We start from the raw sequence: 9773 nt of genomic DNA on the forward strand, positions 1-9773 counted from the left end.
GGGACGCCCTGCCTTCGATTCCGAATGCACAAAGTGTGTGGTCTTGTTTCTCAGTCTATATTTGATCGGTCTCGTAAGAGGTTGAATGTAACGAATGGGTGGGAAAGAGCAAGGGGCAGCGGCTGTGTAGAACGAAAACACAAATCCTCAGGGGTGTGAGCGTTTCGAGATGACTCGCATACATGTATATGTTGGTCGTCAGTGACCATGTGGCCTAATGGATAAGACGTCGGACATCGGATCTGATGATTACAGGTTCGAATGCTGTCACGCTTGTGTTTTTCCAGTTCTGAGAAAGAAACATAACGTTTTAATGTAGCAATTGAGCAGTACGAAACCGTCTGAATGTTGCTGTTGACCATTTTTTGCTTGGAGATGATCTTGAGCTTGAAACACACACAACAAGACCGGTGTTAACTAGCGAAATGGTCGGCAGAGTGCCGACACCGCGAGTTTTGACTGGCACTTGCACATATAAAACAAGGTCGTAAAGTAACTCGTTCGGCTTTTGAGTCACATAAAGTATGTGTGTTAATTTTGACGCCACTATCTCTGCATGTTGTCATGCAATTTCTTTACCTCTCAGAAATGATTATGACATAAAAGTGAAGTACGTGACGAGTGTGACGTTAGGAAAACATTTGGCTGCATGGAGAGAAACTGTATGGGACCACCCAACCGAAACGAGTACTGTGAGCGTGCTACCCGGTAGGTATTCACCGCGGTAGCCGGCTAGCTCAGTCGGTAGAGCGTCAGGCTCTCAATCCCAGGGTCGTTGGTTCGAGCCACACGCTGGGCGGAACGGAACTTTGTTCCGCTGCAGATGTAAATTACCGTTTTTCTGATTAACGATATTTAATGGAAATAGCAACTGTTAACTTTGCCTACGTCTCTGTCAGTCGCAAGGAATCTGTATTTGAAGGTGAAGGTGATTTTGTAGACATGTGTGAAAGACATGTTCTGAAATGCAAGTGTTGATGTTTCGAGAGCACATCGGTTACGTGTCAGATGTGTAACCAAGCAGTAATGGGTCGCCATAGCTGCTAATATTAACCTGTAATATGAAGTGTTGTCAGCTGAAGTCTGATGATGCAGACGACCGTAAAGACGAAGTACCCAAGAGTACCGCTAGGCCACGCCTCTTTAGCTCAGTGGTAGAGCACTGGTCTAATAATCCAGTGGTCGTAAGTTCCATCCTCACAAGAGAAAGATAAATTTTGGAAATCAGTTGCGCGTCGTGGCTGTATAGCGAACAGTATCTGTGATGACGAACAATTAGCAACAGGCGTTTTTTTAAGAATTACTCTCAGATGTGATTAAGGCGAATGGCGCAGATAAAGCATTTGCCAAAGCGGTACAGCAGAAGGTGGGACGAGGCAGTCTGAATTACATTTTACAGATGTATTTCTCACATATCTCAGAGCCTCTCGCGGTCGTCGTCGTCGTCGTAGTCGTCGTCGCCGCCGCCGCCGCTTCTGCAGAAGTAGCAAATGGCCATCGTAGCAAATGCGGCGAGGGACGCCCTGCCTTCGATTCCGAATGCACAAAGTGTGTGGTCTTGTTTCTCAGTCTATATTTGATCGGTCTCGTAAGAGGTTGAATGTAACGAATGGGTGGGAAAGAGCAAGGGGCAGCGGCTGTGTAGAACGAAAACACAAATCCTCAGGGGTGTGAGCGTTTCGAGATGACTCGCATACATGTATATGTTAGTTGTCAGTGACCATGTGGCCTAATGGATAAGACGTCGGACATCGGATCTGAAGATTACAGGTTCGAATGCTGTCACGCTTGTGTTTTTCCAGTTCTGAAAAAGAAACATAACGTTTTAATGTAGCAATTGAGCAGTACAAAACCGTCTGAATGTTGCTGTTGACCATTTTTTGCTTGGAGATGCTCTTGAGCTTGAAACACACACAACAAGACCGGTGTTAACTAGCGAAATGGTCGGCAGAGTGCCGACACCACGAGTTTTGACTGGCACTAGCACATATAAAACAAGATCGTAAAGTAACTCGTTCGGCCTTTGAGTCACATAAAGTATGTGTGTTAATTTTGACGCCACTAGCTCTGCATGTTGTCATGCAATTTCTTTACCTCTCAGAAATGATTATGACATTAAAGTGAAGTACGTGACGAGTGTGACGTTAGGAAAACATTAGGCTGCATGGAGAGAAACTGTATGGGACCACCCAACCGAAACGAGTACTGTGTGACGTGCTACCCGGCAGGTATTCACCGCGGAATTTTGTTCCGCTGCAGATGTAAATTACCGTTTTTCTGATTAACGATATTTAATGGAAATAGCAACTGTTAACTTTGCCTACGTCTCTGTCAGTCGCAAGGAATCTGTATTTGAAGGTGAAGGTGATTTTGTAGACATGTGTGAAAGACATGTTCTGAAATGCAAGTGTTGATGTTTCGAGAGCACATCGGTTACGTGTCAGATGTGTAGCCAAGCAGTAATGGGTCGCCATAGCTGTTAATATTAGCCTGTAATATGAAGTGTTGTCAGCAGAAGTCTGATGATGCAGACGACCGTAAGGACGAAGTACCCAAGAGTACCGCTAGGCCGCGCCTTTTTAGCTCAGTGGTAGAGCACTGGTCTAATAATCCAGGGGTCATAAGTTCCATCCTCACAGGAGAAAGAAGAATTTTGGAAATCAGTTGCGCGTCGTGGCTGTATAGCAAACAGTACCTGTGATGACGAACAATTAGCAACAGGCGTTTTTTTAAGAATTACTCTCAGATGTGATTAAGGCGAATGGCGCAGATAAAGCATTTGCCAATGCGGTACAACAGAAGGTGGGACGAGGCAGTCTGAATTACATTTTACAGATGTATTTCTCACATATCTCAGAGCCTCTCGCGGTCGTCGTCGTCGTCGTCGTCGTCGTCGTCGTCGTCGTCGTCGTCGCCGCCGCCGCTTCTGCAGAAGTAGCAAATGGCCATCGTAGAAAATGCGGCGAGGGACGCCCTGCCTTCGATTCCGAATGCACAAAGTGTGTGGTCTTATTTCTCAGTCTATATTTGATCGGTCTCGTAAGAGGTTGAATGTAACGAATGGGTGGGAAAGAGCAAGGGGCAGCGGCTGTGTGGAACGAAAACACAAATCCTCAGGGGTGTGAGCGTTTCGAGATGACTCGCATACATGTATATGTTGGTTGTCAGTGACCATGTGGCCTAATGGATAAGACGTCGGACATCGGATCTGAAAATTACAGGTTCGAATGCTGTCACGCTTGTGTTTTTCCAGTTCTGAAAAAGAAACATAACGTTTTAATGTAGCAATTGAGCAGTACGAAACCGTCTGAATGTTGCTGTGACCATTTTTTGCTTGGAGATGCTCTTGAGCTTGAAACACACACAACAAGACCGGTGTTAACTAGCGAAATGGTCGGCAGAGTGCCGACACCGCGAGTTTTGACTGGCACTAGCACATATAAAACAAGATCGTAAAGTAACTCGTTCGGCTTTTGAGTCACATAAAGTATGTGTGTTAATTTTGACGCCACTAGCTCTGCATGTTGTCATGCAATTTCTTTACCTCTCAGAAATGATTATGACATAAAAGTGAAGTACGTGACGAGTGTGACGTTAGGAAAACATTAGGCTGCATGGAGAGAAACTGTATGGGACCACCCAACCGAAACGAGTACTGTGTGACGTGCTACCCGGCAGGTATTCACCGCGGAATTTTGTTCCGCTGCAGATGTAAATTACCGTTTTTCTGATTAACGATATTTAATGGAAATAGCAACTGTTAACTTTGCCTACGTCTCTGTCAGTCGCAAGGAATCTGTATTTGAAGGTGAAGGTGATTTTGTAGACATGTGTGAAAGACATGTTCTGAAATGCAAGTGTTGATGTTTCGAGAGCACATCGGTTACGTGTCAGATGTGTAGCCAAGCAGTAATGGGTCGCCATAGCTGTTAATATTAGCCTGTAATATGAAGTGTTGTCAGCAGAAGTCTGATGATGCAGACGACCGTAAGGACGAAGTACCCAAGAGTACCGCTAGGCCACGCCTCTTTAGCTCAGTGGTAGAGCACTGGTCTAATAATCCAGGGGTCGTAAGTTCCATCCTCACAGGAGAAAGATGAATTTTGGAAATCAGTTGCGCGTCGTGGCTGTATAGCAAACAGTATCTGTGATGACGAACAATTAGCAACAGGCGTTGTTTTAAGAATTACTCTCAGATGTGATTAAGGCGAATGGCGCAGATAAAGCATTTGCCAAAGCGGTACAGCATAAGGTGGGACGAGGCAGTCTGAATTACATTTTACAGATGTATTTCTCACATATCTCAGAGCCTCTCGCGGTCGTCGTCGTCGTCGTCGTCGTCGTCGTCGTCGTCGTCGTCGTCGCCGCCGCCGCCGCTTCTGCAGAAGTAGCAAATGGCCATCGTAGCAAATGCGGCGAGGGACGCCCTGCCTTCGATTCCGAATGCACAAAGTGTGTGGTCTTGTTTCTCAGTCTATATTTGATCGGTCTCGTAAGAGGTTGAATGTAACGAATGGGTGGGAAAGAGCAAGGGGCAGCGTCTGTGTAGAACGAAAACACAAATCCTCAGGGGTGTGAGCGTTTCGAGATGACTCGCATACATGTATATGTTAGTTGTCAGTGACCATGTGGCCTAATGGATAAGACGTCGGACATCGGATCTGAAGATTACAGGTTCGAGTGCTGTCACGCTTGTGTTTTTCCAGTTCTGAAAAAGAAACATAACGTTTTAATGTAGCAATTGAGCAGTACGAAACCGTCTGAATGTTGCTGTTGACCATTTTTTGCTTGGAGATGCTCTTGAGCTTGAAACACACACAACAAGACCGGTGTTAACTAGCGAAATGGTCGGCAGAGTGCCGACACCACGAGTTTTGACTGGCACTAGCACATATAAAACAAGATCGTAAAGTAACTCGTTCGGCTTTTGAGTCACAAAAAGTATGTGTGTTAATTTTGACGCCACTAGCTCTGCATGTTGTCATGCAATTTCTTTACCTCTCAGAAATGATTATGACATAAAAGTGAAGTACGTGACGAGTGTGACGTTAGGAAAACATTAGGCTGCATGGAGAGAAACTGTATGGGACCACCCAACCGAAACGAGTACTGTGTGACGTGCTACCCGGCAGGTATTCACCGCGGAATTTTGTTCCGCTGCAGATGTAAATTACCGTTTTTCTGATTAACGATATTTAATGGAAATAGCAACTGTTAACTTTGCCTACGTCTCTGTCAGTCGCAAGGAATCTGTATTTGAAGGTGAAGGTGATTTTGTAGACATGTGTGAAAGACATGTTCTGAAATGCAAGTGTTGATGTTTCGAGAGCACATCGGTTACGTGTCAGATGTGTAGCCAAGCAGTAATGGGTCGCCATAGCTGTTAATATTAGCCTGTAATATGAAGTGTTGTCAGCAGAAGTCTGATGATGCAGACGACCGTAAGGACGAAGTACCCAAGAGTACCGCTAGGCCACGCCTCTTTAGCTCAGTGGTAGAGCACTGGTCTAATAATCCAGGGGTCGTAAGTTCCATCCTCACAGGAGAAAGATGAATTTTGGAAATCAGTTGCGCGTCGTGGCTGTATAGCAAACAGTATCTGTGATGACGAACAATTAGCAACAGGCGTTGTTTTAAGAATTACTATCAGATGTGATTAAGGCGAATGGCGCAGATAAAGCATTTGCCAAAGCGGTACAGCATAAGGTGGGACGAGGCAGTCTGAATTACATTTTACAGATGTATTTCTCACATATCTCAGAGCCTCTCGCGGTCGTCGTCGTCGTCGTCGTCGCCGCCGCCGCCGCCGCCGCTTCTGCAGAAGTAGCAAATGGCCATCGTAGCAAATGCGGCGAGGGACGCCCTGCCTTCGATTCCGAATGCACAAAGTGTGTGGTCTTGTTTCTCAGTCTATATTTGATCGGTCTCGTAAGAGGTTGAATGTAACGAATGGGTGGGAAAGAGCAAGGGGCAGCGGCTGTGTAGAACGAAAACACAAATCCTCAGGGGTGTGAGCGTTTCGAGATGACTCGCATACATGTATATGTTGGTCGTCAGTGACCATGTGGCCTAATGGATAAGACGTCGGACATCGGATCTGAAGATTACAGGTTCGAATGCTGTCACGCTTGTGTTTTTCCAGTTCTGAGAAAGAAACATAACGTTTTAATGTAGCAATTGAGCAGTACGAAACCGTCTGAATGTTGCTGTTGACCATTTTTTGCTTGGAGATGCTCTTGAGCTTGAAACACACACAACAAGACCGGTGTTAACTAGCGAAATGGTCGGCAGAGTGCCGACACCGCGAGTTTTGACTGGCACTTGCACATATAAAACAAGGTCGTAAAGTAACTCGTTCGGCTTTTGAGTCACATAAAGTATGTGTGTTAATTTTGACGCCACTATCTCTGCATGTTGTCATGCAATTTCTTTACCTCTCAGAAATGATTATGACATAAAAGTGAAGTACGTGACGAGTGTGACGTTAGGAAAACATTTGGCTGCATGGAGAGAAACTGTATGGGACCACCCAACCGAAACGAGTACTGTGAGCGTGCTACCCGGCAGGTATTCACCGCGGTAGCCGGCTAGCTCAGTCGGTAGAGCGTCAGGCTCTCAATCCCAGGGTCGTTGGTTCGAGCCACACGCTGGGCGGAACGGAACTTTGTTCCGCTGCAGATGTAAATTACCGTTTTTCTGATTAACGATATTTAATGGAAATAGCAACTGTTAACTTTGCCTACGTCTCTGTCAGTCGCAAGGAATCTGTATTTGAAGGTGAAGGTGATTTTGTAGACATGTGTGAAAGACATGTTCTGAAATGCAAGTGTTGTTGTTTCGAGAGCACATCGGTTACGTGTCAGATGTGTAGCCAAGCAGTAATGGGTCGCCATAGCTGCTAATATTAACCTGTAATATGAAGTGTTGTCAGCTGAAGTCTGATGATGCAGACGACCGTAAGGACGAAGTACCCAAGAGTACCGCTAGGCCACGCCTCTTTAGCTCAGTGGTAGAGCACTGGTCTAATAATCCAGGGGTCGTAAGTTCCATCCTCACAAGAGAAAGATAAATTTTGGAAATCAGTTGCGCGTCGTGGCTGTATAGCGAACAGTATCTGTGATGACGAACAATTAGCAACAGGCGTTTTTTTAAGAATTACTCTCAGATGTGATTAAGGCGAATGGCGCAGATAAAGCATTTGCCAAAGCGGTACAGCAGAAGGTGGGACGAGGCAGTCTGAATTACATTTTACAGATGTATTTCTCACATATCTCAGAGCCTCTCGCGGTCGTCGTCGTCGTCGTAGTCGTCGTCGCCGCCGCCGCCGCTTCTGCAGAAGTAGCAAATGGCCATCGTAGCAAATGCGGCGAGGGACGCCCTGCCTTCGATTCCGAATGCACAAAGTGTGTGGTCTTGTTTCTCAGTCTATATTTGATCGGTCTCGTAAGAGGTTGAATGTAACGAATGGGTGGGAAAGAGCAAGGGGCAGCGGCTGTGTAGAACGAAAACACAAATCCTCAGGGGTGTGAGCGTTTCGAGATGACTCGCATACATGTATATGTTAGTTGTCAGTGACCATGTGGCCTAATGGATAAGACGTCGGACATCGGATCTGAAGATTACAGGTTCGAATGCTGTCACGCTTGTGTTTTTCCAGTTCTGAAAAAGAAACATAACGTTTTAATGTAGCAATTGAGCAGTACGAAACCGTCTGAATGTTGCTGTTGACCATTTTTTGCTTGGAGATGCTCTTGAGCTTGAAACACACACAACAAGACCGGTGTTAACTAGCGAAATGGTCGGCAGAGTGCCGACACCACGAGTTTTGACTGGCACTAGCACATATAAAACAAGATCGTAAAGTAACTCGTTCGGCCTTTGAGTCACATAAAGTATGTGTGTTAATTTTGACGCCACTAGCTCTGCATGTTGTCATGCAATTTCTTTACCTCTCTGAAATGATTATGACATAAAAGTGAAGTACGTGACGAGTGTGACGTTAGGAAAACATTAGGCTGCATGGAGAGAAACTGTATGGGACCACCCAACCGAAACGAGTACTGTGTGACGTGCTACCCGGCAGGTATTCACCGCGGAATTTTGTTCCGCTGCAGATGTAAATTACCGTTTTTCTGATTAACGATATTTAATGGAAATAGCAACTGTTAACTTTGCCTACGTCTCTGTCAGTCGCAAGGAATCTGTATTTGAAGGTGAAGGTGATTTTGTAGACATGTGTGAAAGACATGTTCTGAAATGCAAGTGTTGATGTTTCGAGAGCACATCGGTTACGTGTCAGATGTGTAGCCAAGCAGTAATGGGTCGCCATAGCTGTTAATATTAGCCTGTAATATGAAGTGTTGTCAGCAGAAGTTTGATGATGCAGACGACCGTAAGGACGAAGTACCCAAGAGTACCGCTAGGCCACGCCTCTTTAGCTCAGTGGTAGAGCACTGGTCTAATAATCCAGGGGTCGTAAGTTCCATCCTCACAGGAGAAAGATGAATTTTGGAAATCAGTTGCGCGTCGTGGCTGTATAGCAAACAGTATCTGTGATGACGAACAATTAGCAACAGGCGTTGTTTTAAGAATTACTCTCAGATGTGATTAAGGCGAATGGCGCAGATAAAGCATTTGCCAAAGCGGTACAGCATAAGGTGGGACGAGGCAGTCTGAATTACATTTTACAGATGTATTTCTCACATATCTCAGAGCCTCTCGCGGTCGTCGTCGTCGTCGTCGTCGTCGTCGCCGCCGCCACCGCCGCTTCTGCAGAAGTAGCAAATGGCCATCGTAGCAAATGCGGCGAGGGACGCCCTGCCTTCGATTCCGAATGCACAAAGTGTGTGGTCTTGTTTCTCAGTCTATATTTGATCGGTCTCGTAAGAGGTTGAATGTAACGAATGGGTGGGAAAGAGCAAGGGGCAGCGGCTGTGTAGAACGAAAACACAAATCCTCAGGGGTGTGAGCGTTTCGAGATGACTCGCATACATGTATATGTTGGTCGTCAGTGACCATGTGGCCTAATGGATAAGACGTCGGACATCGGATCTGAAGATTACAGGTTCGAATGCTGTCACGCTTGTGTTTTTCCAGTTCTGAAAAAGAAACATAACGTTTTAATGTAGCAATTGAGCAGTACGAAACCGTCTGAATGTTGCTGTTGACCATTTTTTGCTTGGAGATGCTCTTGAGCTTGAAACACACACAACAAGACCGGTGTTAACTAGCGAAATGGTCGGCAGAGTGCCGACACCGCGAGTTTTGACTGGCACTTGCACATATAAAACAAGGTCGTAAAGTAACTCGTTCGGCTTTTGAGTCACATAAAGTATGTGTGTTAATTTTGACGCCACTATCTCTGCATGTTGTCATGCAATTTCTTTACCTCTCAGAAATGATTATGACATAAAAGTGAAGTACGTGACGAGTGTGACGTTAGGAAAACATTTGGCTGCATGGAGAGAAACTGTATGGGACCACCCAACCGAAACGAGTACTGTGAGCGTGCTACCCGGCAGGTATTCACCGCGGTAGCCGGCTAGCTCAGTCGGTAGAGCGTCAGGCTCTCAATCCCAGGGTCGTTGGTTCGAGCCACACGCTGGGCGGAACGGAACTTTGTTCCGCTGCAGATGTAAATTACCGTTTTTATGATTAACGATATTTAATGGAAATAGCAACTGTTAACTTTGCCTACGTCTCTGTCAGTCGCAAGGAATCTGTATTTGAAGGTGAAGGTGATTTTGTAGACATGTGTGAAAGACATGTTCTGA

The 9773-nt window shown here is 45.7% G+C and overlaps 1 non-coding gene across 1 annotated transcript; it reads left to right on the plus strand.

The window, feature by feature from the left end:
• Window positions 1-1137: 1137 nt before the first annotated feature.
• Window positions 1138-1209, plus strand: Trnai-aau (transfer RNA isoleucine (anticodon AAU)). Its single transcript has one exon. It is a non-coding gene; the product is annotated as a tRNA-Ile (tRNA).
• The last annotated feature ends 8564 nt before the right edge of the window (window positions 1210-9773 follow it).

The sequence above is a fragment of the Schistocerca gregaria genome, unplaced genomic scaffold (genome assembly GCF_023897955.1).
Source record: "Schistocerca gregaria isolate iqSchGreg1 unplaced genomic scaffold, iqSchGreg1.2 ptg000169l, whole genome shotgun sequence".
Lineage (NCBI taxonomy): Eukaryota > Metazoa > Arthropoda > Insecta > Orthoptera > Acrididae > Schistocerca > Schistocerca gregaria.